Source organism: Epinephelus lanceolatus, chromosome 22 (assembly GCF_041903045.1).
Source record: "Epinephelus lanceolatus isolate andai-2023 chromosome 22, ASM4190304v1, whole genome shotgun sequence".
Taxonomy (NCBI): Eukaryota; Metazoa; Chordata; class Actinopteri; order Perciformes; family Serranidae; genus Epinephelus; species Epinephelus lanceolatus.
The window spans coordinates 18,120,909-18,142,370 of NC_135755.1; the positions used below are offsets into that span (position 1 = coordinate 18,120,909).

General features: G+C 41.0%; 1 long non-coding RNA gene across 1 annotated transcript; it reads right to left on the reverse strand.

Annotated features, from left to right (window-relative positions):
- Positions 1-2,878: 2,878 nt before the first annotated feature.
- On the reverse strand, positions 2,879-5,539 carry LOC117246477 (uncharacterized). Its single transcript, XR_013488586.1, has 2 exons — positions 5,454-5,539; positions 2,879-4,256 (listed from the first exon to the last, which is right to left on the reverse strand). It is a non-coding gene; the product is annotated as an uncharacterized LOC117246477 (long non-coding RNA).
- Positions 5,540-21,462: the final 15,923 nt, after the last annotated feature.

Genomic DNA, 21,462 nt, shown 5'->3' on the forward strand with positions numbered 1-21,462 from the left:
GTTGCCTCACAGCAAGAGGGTTCCCGGTTTGAATCTCGGGGTGAGGTGTGCGGAGTTTGCATGTTCTCCCTGTGTCAGCATGGGTTTTTTCCAGGTACTCCAGGTTCCTCCCACAGTCCAAAGACATGCAGGTTAGGTGGTGACTCTAAATTGTCCGTAGGTGTGAATGTGAGTGTGAATGGTTGTCTGTCTCTATGTGTCAGCCCTGTGATAGTCTGGTGACCTGTCCAGAGTTTACCCCGCCTCTCGCCCACTGTCAGCTGGGATAGGCTCCAGCCCTCTCGTGACTCCTAACAGGATAAGCAGTTACACAAAATGAATGAATGACTTACATTCATATATTGGTGGCCAAAGCTACCGTACAAGGTGCCAGCTACTACTCAGTAAGCCATTGGGAACAATGTGGTAGTCAGTATCTTGCCCAAAGACACTCTGATGTGCAGGGATCAAACAACCAATCTGTACACAATTCCTCAAAGCTGAAAACATCCCAGTTCCTGCATGGCATGCATACTCACCACATGTCACCCACTGAGCATTTGGGATGCTCAGGTTCACCTGTGCGACAGTGTGTTCCAGGTCAACATCCAGCAACTTCACACAGCCATTGAAAAGGAGAGGGCCAACATTCGACAACCTGACTCTATGGGAAGGAGATGTGTCGCACTGCAAGAGGCAGATGGTGTCACACCAGATACTGACTGATTCTTTGGGATGTCTGTGACCAAAACTTGCATTTCTGTAGCGCTAGTCATGTGAAACTCCAATAAATGTAGTTTTAAAAAGAAAAGTCAAACAGCACATTGAAGAGCGACCTTTTATCGTGACCATCCAGAGGCACACCTGCTGCTAATGTCAAGGTCGCTTGGGAATATTAAACAAACAAAAAAAAATAAATACATCTATCAAGTGCATAAAAAGGTCTCAGATCTTTACTTTAAACCTGTGAAAACAGAAGTGTTGCATTTCAGTTTTTGGTTCAGTGTTTGTAACCCATCCCAAATACAGAAACACAAATGAGTGTGTGTTTGTGTGTAAGAGAGACGTTCCTTTGTTCACTTTGGTTTGCAGTAGACCACTGCAATGTGTACATGATGTCTGGACAGGACATTTGGTTACTGTCGGTTATTGTTTGTCTGAGCACGGGGGGGGGGGGCAAGTCAAAACTACAACTTTGTTTTGAAAAGAACAGGTGAGCTGCTTGTTTGTCGTACACACAGGTCCTTCCCCTTTTCACATTTTACCACAGCCAGATTTAAGAATTACAAAAATATTCACCAGGATATGGGAACCCCTGAATGTTGGATTAAAGGACAAGGCTGGTCTATATTTTTGTTACAGTCGATGAATTCCTTCGAACAGCCAAAAACCAACAATAATAGACAATTCATCCAACTATTTATCCAAGTATTATCTCTGTGGTAAAGCCTGATTGATCTTATTCATCTCTGTGCCTGCATCACTACAGACACCACACCAAACTGCAGATCTATCTCACGCTCCATTCTAACCTCACTCGTGAACAAGACCCGGAGATGCTTGAAATCCCTCGTTTGAGGCAGTAAATTCCTCAGTTTAGGCGCGTAACAACAGAAAGCGTTCTCACCAGAACTTTTATAGGACACATGAGGAATATTTTAAAGTAAAGCAGTGAAGGCTGGAACATAAAATGATAGAAAATCTCTGATGTCAGGAGGGGCAAGGTCATTTAAAGCTTTATAAACAAGTAAAAGAACTTCAATCGATTCTATCAATTCTAAAAGATACAGGTTGGGAGTTGGGAGTCACAGTGCATGTTATATTTAGGTTCCCCTAGACCAGGAACACAACGCCAACAACACAGACAGACAGAAATTGCTTTTTATGATTTTGATTCAGATGTTCCCTGTGAATATTATACAACATTTTAAAGCAGCAGACAGGCATTTTTATAGATGAGCCAAAGTCCTTCAAGCTGTTAAAGGAATCAGGTACTTGTCAGGGGTCATTACTGGATCTGTTCTTTATGCTAAGTGCTCATTAGACACACTTAGGTGGTGAACACAGTAAACCTGCCAAACATCAGCATGTTAGCAAGCTAACATTAGCATTTAGCTCAAAGCACTGCTCTAGCCTGACAGAGCCGCTGACATGACTGCAGTCACTATGGTAAGTGATATGATAATAAAGGTTTTATGTTCTACGACAAATCATGAGACCTTTGTTGTATTTTATAACCAACAGACCGCCCTCTTGACCTACTCTGAAGCTATCACAGTCGCTATCAAAACTCATCCTGACATGTGATTAAAGATGAATGCAGAGACGTGACTAGTTAACATTCCCAGGGTGATGACTGCATGTGACAGATTTTCCTACCTCGTTAGGGACTGTTTGGTATTTATTAGAGGGGAGGAGGTGGCGCAAAACAAGAAAGACATGTTAAATCATTTTTAAGACCTGGGGATATACAATAAGTGACACTCTGCAATGTCCAAATCTGTCAAAGTTTCTCAAATATATACATTAATACAACATGTACTTAAACTGAAGTGTATTGTATCACACTAACCAGATCCTCAACCTGTAATTTTTGATCTTCTTTCTCCCTTTTTCAAAATTTTATATGTTTATAATGTGATAATTTATATTGTAAGAATGTGAAAAGTTTCACATTAAAACATGATCATCTAAAAAATTGAAAACAAAACAAAACAATGAAGTCAAATTCTGATTTTATTTGGCTGACATTTCTTTGTTGTAGATCACAGTACACACTTTAAAGATGAATTACAGTTGTATTTAAGAGCTTAACCGAATAATCTAATAAACTTGAAAAAAAAAACAATTTTATTCTCAGTTCTTTCAAATCAAAATGTGTTCAGTGTTACAAGGAAACAAAGGTGACAAATGGTTTATTTTTTCCAGCCATTGACAGTAAAATCCAGAGACACATAAGTAAAGTGAAAGCGATGCTAATTTTTACATTTACAGATTGTTTGTCGTTGAAGACAAGAATAGCGAGGGTGGATGACTAATGAATTATGACCCATTCTTCTTCACCAAATTATCAGTCATTTAAGTTAATGAAATTAAATGTAGTTCCTTTATTTATCAGTCCACACAGACACGCAATGATGGCAGAGGGTCAGCAATAACATCTCAGCGGTGCCCAGAGTGTGAAGTGGCACCCCTCCAGCTGCCAGCCCACATGCCATTTCTAGACCGTTCAGGGATTTTGAACCAGCGACCCTCTGGTTCTCAAGTCAAGTCTCCTCAGACTGAGCTACTGCCGCCCCCAACAGCTGACAACTGTTGTGATGCAAAACGAGACATATTAAGCGTTGGCACATTTACATTTGAAGACACGTTGTAGATTTGGTTTTCAAAAGTCATGGGTTGTCGCTGGTGCTCCTGTTGTTGTTGTTGTTGATCTTCAGAAGGCAACTTCAGGAAACAATAACAAAGGAGACCGTCCAACAAGAGTTGAAAGTTTGTGTAAAACAGAGCATTCATGAAATGTTGCTCTACAGGCATGGTGATCATTAGCCACTCAAGAATAAAAGTGGGAGTGAAGACAATTAAAAATGTGAGCATGGCGACAAGCACAATCAGTTTCTTCCAAATGGCATTAGAGGGTGACGCGGCGGTTGACACTACACACTTTACAGGGATTAGCAGAGCAAAAACAATGATCATTACTTGCAACCCCGTCATTGTCCCAGCGGGTTGTAGTATAAAAGCAGGGATAAATATAAACCCTAATTTAATAAGGGGTAAGTAAATCCACCACTGATTGACACCCCGTTCTGGGTGGCACAGGAAAATGAGGCACACCCAGGTGTTTAGGAGATGTAAAATAAATCCAAAGCATCTCGACAGATACCACGCAATGACAACATATTCACAGTGTAATTCAGAGTTGCAGGTGGACGTGAGGAACCCAATCGCTATGATGATTGCTGTGACTGCATTCACAAAGTCGATAAAGAGCAGAGGGAGAAGATTGCCTTGGATTTTTTGAACGTTCTTGAGGCCGTGAATCTGGCACGAGAGGGTTAATCTGAGACCTTCAAGCCTGCTGCGCTGCGACCAGAAGACCCAGATGTAAGTGGCAAGCCCCATGAAGACGTAACCCAGGAGAAGTCCCGCAGCCAGATTAGGGTTCCCTTCAACGCTTGCCGTCACATGCAGGGCTGATTCTCGACTGTGGGGCAAGCTGCTGAAAAGATGGGTGATGCTCTCCATGATGTGGTGGTCTGACTAGTTTTGTTGTCCTGATTGAAGAGAGACAAAAGTCTTGATTAAATTTTATCACAGAACATCGTCCATACCAACCCTGTTTATTTGTTTTTATTATTATGTCTTGGTAAGCAACCAAGCTGCTGGCTGAGCTGTATTCACACATGACGTAGAAAGGTGGTCATGGCGGCAATGCATACAGAGCACAGGACATCCTAAGTCCCAGGGATAGTTTGATTTAGGCAGCAAAAGTGCTTTTGTTAAAGGTCGGAAAAGAACGTGGTTTCGATCCAATGTCAGGAAAGTGAACACATCATGTGTCGCACTTCATCTCACTGCAGGTCGTTCCAACACTGAACCAAGACCACAGTGTTTCCTTTACCTGAACTTCCCTTGAGTGCCTAAATATAACCATACAATGCTTTAGTTACAAGTTGCAAGTAGACATCGTGGGGGGGAAACATATTACTCAACAAATTACTAAGTGGATTAAAAATAACACTGCATTTACTGCTGCAAAGTAGTTGTAACTAGTGATGGCCAAATGAGGCCTCATGAACCACTGTCTTTATTTTCTGAAGCCACCAGATGGCGCTGTGTGTTCAACAAAGGTTTGAAAGCACACTTCATTGCCAGTCCTTCAGCCTTTATCTTTAAACCAAGAGCGCCATCTGGTGGGGTCAGAAAATAAAGAAAGTGGTTCATGAGGCTTCATTTGACCATCACTAATAAATAGAGATGTTGAGCTTTTCAGAAGATGGTCAGTACATGTGTGCTCGTAAACCACCCCTTAAACCTGTCAAACACTGCTGTTTGTGAGTGTGCAGAGATTATTTGTATTTGTAGAAAAAAAATTTCTAAATTAAATTTTCATACAACCTGTCACTGTGATTCTAATATGTGATACATAAATTAGCCTCACTAGATTAATATAAAGATTAAATAAAATGTCATGAATTTTTGTCAAATAAAAATAGACTAAAATTATCTCTTTCTACAATCACAGGGAGATTTGTTTTACAATTTTGCCTTCTTGGTTTTTTATTGTGAAGTTGATGCTTCATCCAATTCTGGTATTCCTGTTGCAGTAAAGTTTTTCTAGCTGTTAATGTTCAGACTGATATGTAAAATGTGAACACCAGAAAACACTGAGGCTACTAATTATTGCTTGCCAGTAGTATCAATCATCTATATTTCTTAAAGGTATAATGAGCACGAAGATTGGTTTTTACCTGATTCAGGTGTTGAGTTCTTTTTGCCAGCAGAAAGCTGTTGAGTGACTGACTTCGTTTCTTTGGGCTGCATATTTATAGCAGTACAGCACCTTGTAAAAGTAGTGCGTCAAGCCCAAGCCTTTTTATTCCCTTGTATCATCACACAACACCAGTACTCTTTTGGCGGAGTTAAAACCTTTACAACAGTGATCGTCAACTGCCGGCCTGCGGGCCACATCCGGCCGGCCAAAGCTTTCCATCTGGCCTGCAGAATATTAATCAATTCAGCAAATGTGTGTGTACAATTTGTGTACAATTTTGTGCATTTTTGGCCATTTCCAGGGGTCGTACTTTAACAAACTCCTCCTACAGATTTGATCTGACTGACTTCAAATTTTGTCCATACCATCTAAGGACCTTGGACAACAAAAGTTGCTTAAAGGGATAGTGCACTCAAAATGAAAATTCAGCCATTATCTACTCACCCCTGCCAAGGGAGGCTCTGGTGAAGTTTTAGAGTCCTCACATCCCTTGTGGAGATCGGCGGGGGGAGCGGCTAGCACACCTAATGGCTGACGGCGCCCCAGACTAACGTCCAAGAACACAAAATTGAATCCACATAGTATCTCCATACTGCTCATCCATAGTGATCCAAGTGTGCTGCAGCCGCGACATAAAAAGTTGTTTCGAAAAACGTCATATGAACTCTGTTTTTAGCCTCACTGTAGCCTGTAGTTCTGACTGCTTCTCTGTGCTCCGTGCTCACGTGTGCGCGCTTGTGTGAGACCAGCGAAAGCATGAGCTTTGCTCACCCGTGTTTACATCACGTGACACGTGCACCGCAGGGGGAGACAACGTAACCACAGAGCTAAAAGATAATTTGCACTAGGGTCTTTTAGCAAAGGACAGCCCAATATGTCTGAAGACTTTGAAATTGAGGAGGAACAGAATACCGGAGTTGAGCACTGGAAACCTGGTGGTGTAGTTGTTTCAAATGCAAAGCAATGCCAATGGATGAGGAAAGTCTTTGCTGCTCAGACTGGGAATTGGCGATGCCTGCACTTGAGAATCTGGACATCAGTACTGACGAGACTGCTGCTCTTAAGAGACCATGCATCACTGATCACCCTGAGCGCGCACACGTGAGCGCGGAGCACAGAGAAGCAGTCGGAGCTACAGGCTACAGTGAGGCTAAAAACAGAGTTCATATGACGTTTTTCGAAACAACTTTTTATGTCGCGGCTGCAGCACACTTGGATCACTACAGATGAGCATGTTGGAGATAATTTGTGGTTTCAATTTTGTGTTCTTGGACGTTATTCTGGGGCGCCGTCAGCCATTAGGTGTGCTAGCCGCTCCCCCCGCTGATCTCTGCAAGGGATGTGAGGACTCTAAAACTTCACCAGAGCGTTCCTCAGCATGAGGGTGAGTAGATAATGGCTGAATTTTCATTTTTTGGTGCACTATCCCTTTAAAGCTTGAGTTTTCATCAAATCATGTGACCGTGGTCAGGTGTCAAATTTCCATGTTTCACCACCAAACAGGAAGTGGTTTGTAGGTTCAGCATACATGGTCTAATCTGCCCCAAACTTCATGTTCTACAAGGCTCCAGGCCTGAAGCCATCTCCATGCACATTAGGGGTCACAGTTCGCCACTCCATGGAGGATATGCCATCTCACTCCTGCGTGCCGGGCCTGACGTTCACAGAAATGAACTGCCTGCAGCTTTAATAAAATGGATTTACTAACCCCAAATATGTGTGTTTGTCAAAAAGTGACAAAGCAGAGTTCTTATTAAGTTAGTAATATCTCAAGGAAACACTGCATGCAGTAGTTCAACTTCCGCCATTTCTCCCCCTCTCTCTGTCACTCTTTCTTTCGCTCTGTCACAAATGTGTTGCTCAGTTTGTGTGCCTGTCCTCAGTCAGGAAAGTATGTGCAGGTGCTTACAAATGCTGGGATAAAAAAGATAAAAATTTAATTTACCTTTGTTTATCCCATAATGTTGTATTTTGCCATTCAACTTTAGTATCCTTTGGGACTGTAAAGGATCATATGATTTGACAGATGTGAAACATTTATACTTGTTTATTATTTTGTTGAAGGACAATCTGCTGACACATTATGAGGGGGAAACTAAGGCTTTATTTCATTTAATATATTACCTGACCCACATTTAACCCTTCTATCATCGTGTTTGTAAACATGACTTTTTTCAGTTTTTAAAGGGATACGACACTTTCACACATTCTCTTCAAAAACAGCACTGCAAGTCATTAAGAAAATATCGGCATTGTACATTTCTGCAAACCATGAATATGTTACATGCACGTTTCATGCGTATCATATCAACACTTTTACAGTGATGTAATACATGAGCTGACTTTGTCATCAGAAGGTGGAGGGGATGGAAGGTGAAGCAGGATGTACCACCAACTGGGTAAAGAATCCATAACTACGTTTTACAAGCTGCCAAACCGGAAAACTGAGCTTTTAAGCAGTATGGCTTGGAGCATCAGCAGGATGATATGGGAAAACTGTGGGATCCTGGGCCACACTGCCTGTGTGAGCAGTGCATGACCGCTATCTCCCTTTTATTTTTAAACAGAAACAGGAAAAGTTGAGGTAAAACAAAATATTTACATACGTTGGACATTGGAATTATAATGAAGGTGATATGATGTCAATAAGATTATCAAAGGCCTTTGATATAAATGTGCCAACAAGGAAAACATCTTCCTGAAAATCTGGAAACGGTTTCTCATTAAATAGTCTACAATCCAGCAGATTTGAATTGACTCATATCTGTGGGTTTGACGTTAGGTGGCTAGGTCCTATACGTGGTGTTACCAAGGTGTTCTTTTGTTTTGTTTTGTTTTGTTTTGTTTTGTTCTTCATTTCCTCTGTTGAATACTAATATAACTTTCAATGCGTACTTCTTTATTTTATCCTTTTTTTGTATTGTGTGTTTCTTGTTTCTTTCCTTTTTCACTATATTTGTTCCAGCTGGTCTTTATCTTGCCTCTATGTTGAATACAGATTGCTGCCTTTGCAATGTACACATTATCTGATGAAAAGAAAAACTTTTTAACAAATATATATATACAATTATCAAAACACCGTTTTCATTGTCTGTTTTTGTTGAAACTGTGAACATCACGTGGACAAAGTAGGCATGATAATTCTCGGGGTGTTCCACAGCTAGCACGTGTACTTTAGCAGCGCTGCTCACGCAGGCAGTGTGGCTGCACATTCATTCCTCTTGGTGCTCTGCTGCTCCAGGAGCAGTATGTTCTGAATGACCCAAGAGTACATTACAGCAGACCTATGAGTTTACAAGTGGTCCAATTTGTGCCCATTATTAGAGCCACTAGCATGGCTTGTTTAAGATATTACTGACAGACCTAAAATCCTAAAATTCATAACTGACATACTGCCGTGATCTCTAAAAGTTGCCATCAAAACTCATCCTGTTATGTGATCAAAGATGAATGCAGACGTGACTTGTAAACATTACCCAGGTGATGACAGCATGTGACAAAGTTTCCGCACCTGTTACTGCATGAAGCAATAGCCTTTGATTAGCTCTATAAAGGTAAGCTACCAAATTACACCTGGGATGTATTAAAACTGATTGGATATGCCAAGAAATATCAAATTTAGTTGGCATTTCTTTGTTATAGACCATCAAAAAGGAAAGAATAACAAAAAAGAGAAAATAAACACAATTTTATAGTTAATTTTTCACAGTTCTTTAAATAACAGCTCATTTATTGCCAAAAAATCAGTTTTCCTGGTGAAGAAATCATTTTAAATACACAGGGAAATGTTCAAAGTTACCTAGAAAGCAAGGTGACATTCTGAAATGCTTGTTTTTTTTCCATCCAGCCATCCAAAATTTAAAGACACTTGATATCTTTGGGTTTGTGGTATAGGGGGTTAGGCCAATGGTAAACTACAACAGACAGAAATTTAATAAAAAAAAATTGAATTGAGGTTTCCGGTTCCGGGTCGTAAGGGATGGCAGCATGAAAAGAATCTCTCGACTTAAGAAAATAAAATTGCCCCGAAAATCTTAAAACAATCACTGAACCGCGTCTGAACAGTTACAGTAAGGGGCTAAGATGCCGACGAAAGGAAAGAAAACAACAAAGCCAGCACGTAGTGTTGTAAACACCGAGGATTTGCCGCAGCTACTTGAAGAAGCTAGTGCTAACAGGGATAGCTCGCCCTCACCGAGCCGTGATAGCAGTGAATCTGAGGAAGAGGAGGAGGCGGTAAGCCTGGCCGTGATATTGAAAGAGCTACGAGGCTTCAGAAAAGATAGCAAAAAACAGATGCGGGACATTAAAAGTGAACTGGCCAAGACCATCGCGAGGCTGGGGGAGGCAGAGACTAAAATAGTGGTTAACGAGGAAAAGCTCCAGAACACCGAGGAGATATTAGCAGTGATGCTAAAAACACAAGACCAGCTACAGGCTAAGCTAACAAGTTTGGAGGGGCACACAAGGAGGGAAACGCTACGTATATTTGGGGTCCCGGAGTGGTCTGAACCAGCACAACAGTCCATGATTCCCTTTGTGGAGAAGCTGCTCAGGGACAATCTTGACATCCCCCCTACATTAGAGCTACAAATACAAAGAGCTCATAGGGCATTAGCGCCTATGCCCCCATCTGACGCACGGCCCAGATCAATTCTGGTGAAGTTTCTTAGCTTCCCAGTCAAAGAAGAAGTGCTGAGACTGGCTTGGCAAAAGAGAGGCTTTGTGTGGGAAAACAGTAAGATCAACCTCGACCATGACTTCCCACCAGAGATAATGGCCAGGCAGAAGGAGTACGCAGAGGCACGAAGGATCCTGAAGGACAAAAATCTACGATCCCAATTCCTGTATCCAGCTCGCCTGAAGGTCCACCATGAAGATGGCTTTAAAGTCTACAACACTGTGTAGGATGCGACGGCGGATCTTGCCAGAAGAGGCCTGCCGGTGAAAGTGGTCAAGCCTGTAACGGTCCTGGAAAAGCTGCAAAGGTGGTCGTCATGGCACACTGTGGAGGGCCGTCGTAAGCTACGAGCCAGGGGGGACCCTGGCTATAAAGAAAGACTGCAAATATTCAGGCGCGAGCATAAGGAATAATTAGGCTTTGCAGAGGAAATGAACAAGTTTGAAGGTCGGCTAAAAACAAACACTAAATACAGTCGAGGCAATTATGTCGGTTTTTTGTTTTCCTTTTATCTGAGACTGTCATTTTGGTTGAGGGCCCTCTAACTCAGGGAGTGTTTTTTGAGGTTATCCCTCAAGAATGAGGGGGAAGTCTGTTTTTGTTTGTTCTTTGTGTGTTTTTTTCTTTTATTTGTTCTATCAAGGGAGTTTACCAGCAGGTCAGGGTACGATGTATGATCATGTTGTTTCATTTACTGTTATATGCAAAGTGGACCGGTGAAAATAATTTCTTTTAATGTAAATGGGGTTTTGAATCCAATGAAGAGACGCAAGATACTGTCAGTTTTAAAAAAGGAAAAAGCTCAAATAGCACTCCTCCAGGAGACTCACCTGAGTCAGTCTGAGCATGCAAAATTGAAGGGAATGGGTTTCAACTATGTGTTCTCCTCCTCAGATAAGTCAGGCCACAAGAGGGGAGTAGCCACTCTTATTTCTAATACGCTCAATTATGAACATATGTCAGCAATTAGTGATGAGGAAGGCAGATTTGTTAAGGTTACAGGGAAAATAGAAGGGACTGAATTAACAGTGATTAATGCATATATTCCTCCAGGGAGTGACTGGCCACTATACAGATGTATGTTTGATTTGATGGTTGACGCTCAGGGATTGGTTGTGTGTGGGGGAGATTTTAACATATGGCTAAACCACAATCTTGATTCCTCAGGAATAACCGGATCGAATAAAGCACTTACGAGGAAAGTTAAGTCATACATGGAAGAAATGGGTATAATTGATGTGTGGAGGGAACTTTATCCAACAGGCAGAGACTATACACATTACTCAGTCCCACATGCAGTATATACAAGGATAGACTATTTCTTTATGTTTAACATTGATCGGTTTAAAATAAGAGATTGTAATATTGGAACAATAGACTTGTCGGACCATAGCCCCATCTCTATGTCTCTGTCTCTGGAAAGGAAAAGATGCAAAACTCTTTGGAAATTAAATTCACACATACTTAACGATCCAGTGATTCTATCCACAATAAAGAATGACATTAAGGAATACTTAGAGGTGAATGATACAGGAGAAGTATCACCAGCAATCCTGTGGGACACTCTAAAGGCAGTAATGAGAGGGAAACTCATTTCTATAACTTCCCACTTGAAAAAACTGAAGGAGCAGAAGCTGACAAATTTTCAGGGTCAGTTAAAGCAGAAAATACTTGCGGATACTGGCAACACTAACCCGGACCTAAAGCAGGAAATAAGGAAACTACAGGGGGAAATCAATGATATACTCACACAAGAAGCTCAGAAAAAAATCCTTTTCATGAGGCATAAGTACTATGAGATTGGGAGCAAATCAACAAAATATTTAGCCTATAAATTACGCAAACAGCAGGAGGAGAGTACAATATTTAAAATTAGATCACCCAAAACTAAAACGATAGAGAATAAAATGGAGAAAATTCAGGAATGTTTTGAGGTCTTCTACAGAGAGCTATATTCTCAACCACAGGCCCCAGAGGGAAACCACATGGATACCTTCCTCAACTCCCTGATGTTACCTACTCTTACAGAGCAACAAAATGAATTTCTATTAAGACCAATCTCAGGGGAGGAAGTCAACTCGGCCATTACTAAATTGAAGACAGGGAAGGCCCCTGGGGCAGACGGGTACAATACTGAGTGGTATAAGTTTCTGAGATCTGATTTAGTCCCAATACTGCTCAAAACATTTAATTGGATTTTAAAAGAAGGAGTGATTCCTCCCTCTTGGCGAGAGGCAATAATCTCAGTGATTCCCAAAGAGGGAAAAGATAGGCCTCAGTGCGGCAATTATAGACCAATCAGCGTTCTTAACCTGGATTATAAAATGTTCACTTCCATTCTTGCACGTAGACTAGAGAATCTCCTCCCACATCTTATCCACTTAGACCAGACAGGTTTCATTCGTCACAGACAGACTACGGATAATATAAGAAGAACTCTGCATATTCTTAGACAAATAAAACAGGATAATATGGAATCGTTGATAGTAAGTTTGGATGCTGAGAAAGCCTTCGACTCAGTCAGATGGGTTTTCCTGTATAAGGTTATGGAGAAGTTTGGCTTTAATAACAGCTTCATAAAGGTAATCCAAGCCCTGTTTGATAAACCTGCAGCCCGTGTTAAGATCAATGGGGGTCTTTCTGACTCATTTCTCCTGAAACGCGGCACGAGACAGGGCTGCCCAATTTCGCCTCTCCTCTTTGATTTATTTATCGAACCTTTAGGTCAATTGATAAGGCAAAATAACAAGATCACAGGAATTGTAATAGCTGGAGGAGAACACAAGGTGGCAATGTTTGCTGATGACGTGTTGATCAGCCTGGGGGAGCCTGAGAGGTCATTTACTGAGCTGATTTTGGCACTACGTGAATTTGGTAAATTTTCCAAGTACAAAGTAAACATTTCTAAGACACAGGTAATGACCCTAAATTTTAAGGCCTCAAAGAACCTTGGTATAACACTCACGGGGGACCTCTCTAGGCTTTTCCAGGCTAATTATGGACAAATATCAGCCAAGATAAAATCTGACTTGCACAGATGGAGCCTCATTCCCTTCCTAAGTCTTAGCTCAAGAGTTAGTGCTGTTAAAATGAACATCCTTCCCCGCCTACTCTATCTCTTCAGAAACCTGCCTATAGAGGTAGCTGATAGTCAATTTAAGGAATGGGACAAAGAAGATGGGGGAATGTCCCTCCCATGCTTAAAGAACTACTATTATGCTGCCCAGTTAACAACTCTACTCTATTGGTGCAACAGTGATTACAGGGCGAACTGGAAGGACCTGGAATCCGGACTTGTGGAGGGGTTTCCTCTACAGTCTGTAATGGCGGACAAGGGACTGATGGAACAACTGGAGAAAACAGGGAACACATGGACTAATCATACCTTGAAAATATGGCAAATGGTGATCAAATCATGTGGTATTCAAAAAATGCTGGAACTATTTAGATGGTGTGCTTACAACACAGATTTCCTTCCCAACAGAGGTGATGGTGAATTTAATTTTTTAATTTGGACAGAGAGGGGGCTAACTAATTATTTGACATTTATACATAAGGACTCAGTTCACTGTTTTGAATTCTTGCAGGACAGGCACGGCTTGGAGCAGAATGATTTTTATAGATACCTGCAGGTACGACACTATATTAATCAGGAATGTAAATTCAAGGGTTTTTCAACAGTTGAATCCAAATTTTATGCAATATTACTATCGGCCACATTGTCTACCCCTAAAAAAGCTACTTCAATCTCATGCTAAGAACCATAACGCTAATTATATTAAAGAGAAGTGGGAACGAGAGGCAGGGATTAGATTGTCACAAGAGGCCTGGGGGGATATTTGGCAATTTCAGTGGTCCTCAACTAACTCCATAGACTGGAGAGAACATTGTTGGAAAAACATAATTAGGTACTTTAAGACACCCAACCAAGAGAAATATAGAGATGCTAATATGCCATGCTGGCGGCAGTGCAGTTCACGGTTGGCAAACCACTATCATATATTTTGGGACTGCCCCAAACTGAAACTGTTTTGGAAGGGTGTTCATGACTCTCTAGGTAAAATTTTTGGCACACAGGTTCCTCAGGACTTTGAAACTTTGTATCTGGGCCGTGTCTCCTTTTTGGACCAAAGGAAGGATATAAGATTACTACAAATTCTATTAACGGCAACGAAAAAATCTATCACTAGGAGATGGCTAAATCCAGCACCACCAACAATAGATGATTGGCTTGGAATAATTTTAGAAATATTCAAGACTGAAAAAATAACATATTGTTTAAGAACCCAAAAAGAGCAATTCTATCAAATTTGGAACAAATGGATCGCATATATAACCCCCATTAGAGCTGACTTTATCTGAGTCTATGGTCCATTAAACTCTACTTTATTTTATTGTGTTTCATTACTTCTTGTAACTTTATTATCTGACCTGGCTGGCAATATTGTCTCCCACTGTTCCATGTATATAGTTGCTTATGTGATTCCCTGTTCCTTATTTTATATACTAAAAACTGGGAAGATCTACACAGTGAATGAAGATACAGCTACTGTCATGTTATAAGCATGTCTTTCCAAATAAAGATATAATAAAAAAAAAATAAAAAAATTGAATTAAAGATTGGAGGTGATTGGGTCCAGTATGGATCTTAAAAATCAAAGTTATTCAACTGCAATAAATTAAATTTTCCTATGAAGAATTAATTTTAAATGCACCTTACGCAACCTTACTATGGAATCCAATGTGACATTATGAAATGTCTGGTTTTTCCAAACAGCGATAATAATACTGTGGAGTACTATTCATTAATTTTCTGTAACATCTGTAGTGAGTCGCAGGTGTGCAGCCATGATTGGGTGAGAGGCAGGGTAAACCCTGGACAGGTTGCCAGACTATCACAGGGCTGACATACAGAGACAGACAACCACTCACATTCACACCTGCGGGCAATTTAGAGTCACCAATTAACCTAACGTGCATGTTTTTGGACTGTGGGAGGAAGCTGGAGTACCCAGAGAAAACCCACACTGACACGGGGAGAACATGCAGGACCCTGGCCAGCTGGTGGGTTTGAACCACCATGCCATCAATTAATATTAAATATTAAAGCTCTGCATAGTGTCCATATTACATCAGTTCTCTTTGTCTTGCCTGGTATGGTTTGGAGGGAAAAAGGGGTGTGGGAGGAAGGTGTTGTTTTTTCTTTTTATTCTATTATTTTTATTGATGCAAGAAATAACAACAATTTTTATGATGCTGAGAAATAATTAAACATTTGCACATTATGACATTACATTTGCAGAAAAGACATTTCCCATATTCTCTTGTTGGTATTGCTCCTATTGGTTTTCCTCCTCAGAGGGCAGACCAACAAAGGTGGATGAATTTTGAATTGAGCCATTTCCCTTCACCTTATTATCTACTGTTTGCAAATGGTGTGATGCAAAGTCCTGACAATTTTCGTGGTGCTTAGACATAAATGCAATTTTGTACATTATGTAATTATATTGGGGAAACACCAGTGTTTTCAAAACTCTGGTGTTGCTGTTGTTGCTCCTCTAATAGTTGTTCTTCCTCTTCAGAGGGCAGTTTCAGGATAAGAAAACACAGGAGTCCATCCATTAGGAGATGAAAGCTTGTGAAAAAAAGAGACTTCATAAAAATTGTGAGATACTCATCAGTCGGCTCCTCGCGGTTGATTGCACTGATTATTAGGCACTGTAGAATAAAAGGGGGGGTGTAGACAAATAAGAATGTGAGCATGGCGACAAGCACAATCGGTTTCTTTCTAGCGGCAGCAGAGGGGGACACAGCTGGCACTGTGCATTTTGCAACGATGGTCACAGCCAACCCAATGGTGATAGTTCCCAGTCCAAATATTGCCACCTGGCGGTAAAATACATAAAAAGGGATCAACACAATCATCAACAGAACCACCAGTGTGTGAAAACAGCGCAATTTGGCTCCCAGTTGTGGGTTTAACAGGAAAAGGAGGCACACCAGAGCATTTAGGAGGTGTAAAACCACTCCCATGCATCTTGATATGAACCACCCAAAGAAGGCATAGACAAAGACCATTCCAGAGTTGCAGGTGGACCCCAGGAACCCAATCACCAAAACGACTGCTGTGATTGCATTCATAATATCAATAAAGAGCAGACTGAGAAGGAAGTTGTGGATGTTTTGAACACCCCTGAGTCTCCCATGCTGGGCTGAGAAGGTCAAGATGAAGGCTTCCTTAAAAGCTGTGAGCCTGCTGCGCTGCGACCAGAAGGCCCAGATGTAGCTGATGAGCCCCAGGAAGAGGGACCCCAGGAGAAGTCCTGCACACATGTTGGGGTCTACTTCAACACCTGCTGTCATGAGGAGGGCTGATTCCCGATTGTAGGGCAAGCTGCTAAAAAGGTAGGTGTTGTTCTCCATGGCGTGGTGGTCTGACTAGCTTGGTCGTCCTGTTGGAGGGAATTAAAAAAAAACTAATGATTTTATCTTATCACTTAAAACACATCATCCATGGTGGTAAGAAGCTGCTGCCTGGATAATCTCACACATGAACAAAGGTGTTGCTGTGGATGGTATTGGTGCAGGACATCCTGATTCCAACACATAGTTTGGTTTAGGTAACAAAAGTATTTTGGTAAAGGGTTGAGAAAAAACAAGATTTCAATTAAATGTTAGGAAAGTAAACAAGTCATGTGAAGTCACTGCAGACCATTACAGAACTATGACATTTAGTCATAGTCTTGTAATAAAAAAAACTACGCCGAGAGTCTCTACTGCATTCTGGCAACACATTCTCACTCCAACCTTGTCTCATATTGGTGTTAGGTCATGGACCTTCCATGTCCTGATACGACTTGACAACGCACCCTGGGTAGTGAAGGCCAAATGAAGCCTCATGAACCACTTTCTTTATTTTCTGACCCCACCACATGGCGGTCTTGGTGTAAAGATAAAGGCTGAAGCACTTGCAATGCCGTTTGCTTTCAAACCTTTGTTGAACAGACAGCTAGTGGCTTCAGAAAATAAAGACAGTGGTTCATGAGGCCTCATTTGGCCATCACTAACATGGGTGCATTGGTTGTTGGCGTTCTGAGACATCGTGTTAAGTTGGGTCTGTTACATGCATTGTCTTCTTTCAAAATACGCTTCTGTTTTCACATGCTAATATTATTAGCACAAGCCTATGGCATTTTTCATTGTATAAATTAGCCCAGTGATGAGCTCATATGAAGCCAGGATAAATCACACTTAAAAAGACTTAAAATGTTATTTTTGTGGAGGCTTTATTGTCTTCACAATTTATTGTTTCTTATTTGTGAAATTAAAGTAAATAAAAGCTTTGTTTCCACTGAGGGAAATGGTTTCAGCTTACAGAAATCTGTCGCCGCGACATGTAGTTACATTTCTGGGGGGGTGCATGTCAGGGACGTCAGTGCAGAACCTACAGTGTAGTATAAATCCCTTTCACTCATTGAGACAATGCTGTTTGTGACCACCAGTAAAAATGTTTTTGTTTCTTGTTTTTTACACTGCAAGTCCCATGGACAGTAAAACATCATCGAGATAGAGCTAATTAAGCATCTGCTGTCACAGCAGAAGTTGTAATGAAAGATTACAGAAGTGTGCAGTAATGTCCTACATTTGGGTATGTTTGATAAACCCAAAAAATAGAAGGTTATACTGTCCTCCAAATTAAAACTAAGCTTGTCTTTTAAAGAGAAAGACAACTAGCCTGTTTGAAAGACAATGAATAGCCAAACATGTACAGATACTTAACACTAAAACAGGACTGTGATGGAACTCCAAATGTTAACCATACCAGTGTTAGTCTATGCACATCAAATAATTATATCTTATATATATTAGATTATTGTATATAAATTACCTAAACTTAGGTAAAATGAGCATTAAAAAAAGATTGGTTCTTACCTGATGAAGGTGTTGACCTGTTTTTGCCAAGGGAAAGCTGCTGAGTGACTAACTTTGTCTCTATAGGCTGCATATTCATGACTAAACGTTGTAAAACCAGCGCAATCCAGCACACGCCTTCTTTTATTTCCTTGTATTGTCACACAATGCCAGTACTGACCTCATCTGACAGATGACAGGGTAACCTTAACAAAAATGACAAAATGTTTTTTGTTTAACTAAATATTGTTCATTTTCTTATAACCAGAGTGAGGCTGATTGCTTTTGCAACTTTGTAGAGATTTTAGTTGTTTACATTGTGGGGTAACAAATGGTAACTGACGCTTTGGTTACTTTCCTTTTACATGGATTTTAATGTTGAGGAGAATTATATATGCATAGGTTCGTACAGATGCTCTGATAAAGTTATATTGTCTATTCTGTATCAGCTGACATTGCACTGGATCTTGTGATGTGTACTTGTTTATTGTTTTGTTGAAGGGCAATCTGCTGACACATTATGAGAGAAAAACTATAGAGTTTTATTCCTATTTTTATTCAAGAGCATGGATTATAAATTTGAGAGCAATAGTTATTGAGTTAACTTTCAGATTTTATTTCAGCCCCTGCTTGCTTTATGCTCAGACTGTATTCCTTAACTCACATACTTCCAAAATATGTGCGCTTGCAACACTCTGGGTCAGACAGATTGGTCAGCAACACTGGGACTCCTCGGGGGACAGTCCTTTCTTCACTCTTCTTCACCCTTTACACCACAAACTTTAACTACAACACAGAGTCAGAAGCTTCAGAAGTTTTCTGATGACTCACATGGTGTGAGCAGAACCATTTACAACGTAATGTGACAACGACAAAGGAGCTGGTTGTGCATCTGAGGAGGGCAAAGACGCCGGTGACCCCTGTTTCCATCCATAGGGTCAGTGTGAACATTGTTAAGTATCTGGGAGTAGTGATGGCCAAATGAAGCCTCATGAACCACTTTCTTTATTTTCTGACCCGACATTTATTTTCTGATAAAGGCTGAAGGACTGGCAATGAAGTGTGCTTTCAAACCTTTGTTGAACACACAGCGCCATCTAGTGGCTTCAGAAAATAAAGACAGTGGTTCATGAGGCCTCATTTTGCTGTCACTACCTGGGAGTGCATACTGACAAGAAACTGGACTGGTCTAGGAACCTTCTCTACAAGAAGGGCCAGAGCGTATCTATTTTCTGAGGAGGCTGAGGTTTTGTTTTATGAGTCTGTGGCGTTCTGTTTGCTGCTGTGTGCTTGGGCAGCAGGTTGAGGGTAGCAGATGCCAACAGACTCAATAAATTGATTCGCAAGGTCAGTAACGTTGTGGGGGCGGAGCTGGACTCTGTGGTGGTGGTGTTAGACAGGAGGATGCTGTCTAAGATACGTGTCATCTTGGACAATGTCTCCCTCCCACTCCACCATATGCTTGTCAGACACACGAGCACATTCAGTGACAGACTCATTCCCTTGAGATGTACCACAGAGCGCCACAGGAAGTCATTCCCACCTGGAAGTCATTCTGTCAGCCACTCTGAGTCAATAGACTGGCATTTGGACTTTTTAACCCAGTGCATTTATGATTCATAATAATCTTTTGGGTGCAATAGTTAAACTGCCACAATATTCTGTGCAAATTATTCATGACAGTGAGAAGTGTCTATCATTCAACACTTAACTGCATTTTCCCGTACTATGTAGTGTGAATGCACTTAGCACACTTGCACACTCAAAATATTTAATGTTTGGTATGCAATTTGAGTCATACTGTCTTGTCGGACTAGTTAATGTTACATCCTGGAGTCTTAGCTGGTTTCCAAGCAGGCCAAGAAATAATCAGGCACATAGGGCCTAACCTTGTTACTCAGCTTTTTTTTTTTTTTTTAACAGATTCAACACACAAACTATAATAGGTTCTTGTGCTTTAGTTAGTCCTGGCATATGGACTTTGTTATAGCAGAGTCAGCCTAGCTAGCATGTTAGCTAAGCACTGCACTGTACGATAACAATAGACCATTTACTATTAGTGAACAGTATGGCGTTTTTGGGTGAGCGAGGCTTAGCTGGAGGCAAAACAAATCTCCGCAGACATTAGCTAGTGTTAGCTAGCAAGTTCTGTTGGCTTGCTTTAGACAATGGAGGAAGATGATATAAGTGGTGCATTCAGAAATACTCATTCCAAGTGTCGGAGCGCACTCTCGTACAAACTGGACCGTTGGTAAATTCACAGCGGTGACGGAATATATTGTTCAGTTATCCAGAGCAACGCATGCTAAGAATGGAATGTGTGTGTGTTAACTTAACTGTTTGTTAGTTCATATAGAAATATACTAATGCTCTCTTTCTCAGACCAACAGGGCTCTCATTTTAGTGTAGAGCATCAGACTGAGGTTATGAACGCACCATGTCAGGTCACTCACTCCCCGGGACCACGAGTGTTACTTGAATAAGTAAACACTGACCAACGGGACCAGACTGGCCGACCCGTATGCTCTCACTCAGTGGATGGATGATGTCACAGGAGGCTTTGTGGTTAATTACTATGCCAATCTTACAAAGGAGGACAACACTTGAACGGTTTCCTCCAGTTTGTTTTGCTATCCAAGCTAACGCTAGCTAAGGCACTAAAAAGTTAGTGTTACAGAGAAATCCAATATTCCTCTTAATACTTCCCCAGTTTCTGATGAGGTGGACATGATAACCCTCAATACACATAACGTTATTCGTCCCTACAACAGGAAATACTTTTTCCCTAACCCCTAACACGTGAGCATTTTTGACGATCACCTCCGTCCAGTCCTTTCGTCTTATTGCATTCAATCACAGTTGTCTTTGTTTTTGTTGACGGGCAGTGGCGGCTGGTATGAGATAAAATGTCATTTTCAAGCCATGACTCCTTCTATTCTGGCTCCCAATAACACAACAAGACAACATTTTAAGACTCCTATGTAGCCTACAGCCCTGTGGTGGAGTGGAGTGTTTTACATCCAGCTAACAAACTGACGTCATTGTGATGTCAGCCCTAAAAAGGTCTATACGGTGCCAAAATCAGGTAGGTATGGATCAGGTAACAATATAAATCAATGAATATAAACATCTAAACAAGTTAACAGTAGGTACATTTCTTAATGTCCCATTATTACAGACACTAGCATGGCTGTTGCGGAACGTATTACGGTCTAAACAAGATGGTAATTAAGTTTTACATTCTGCTACACATTCACAGATCTAAAATCCACTGACCTTTGTTGTATTTCATAACTGACATGCTGCCCTCTTGACCTGATCTTTAAAAGTTACCATCAAGACTCATCCTGATATGTGATTCAAGATGAATGCTGAAGTGACTTGTTAACATTCC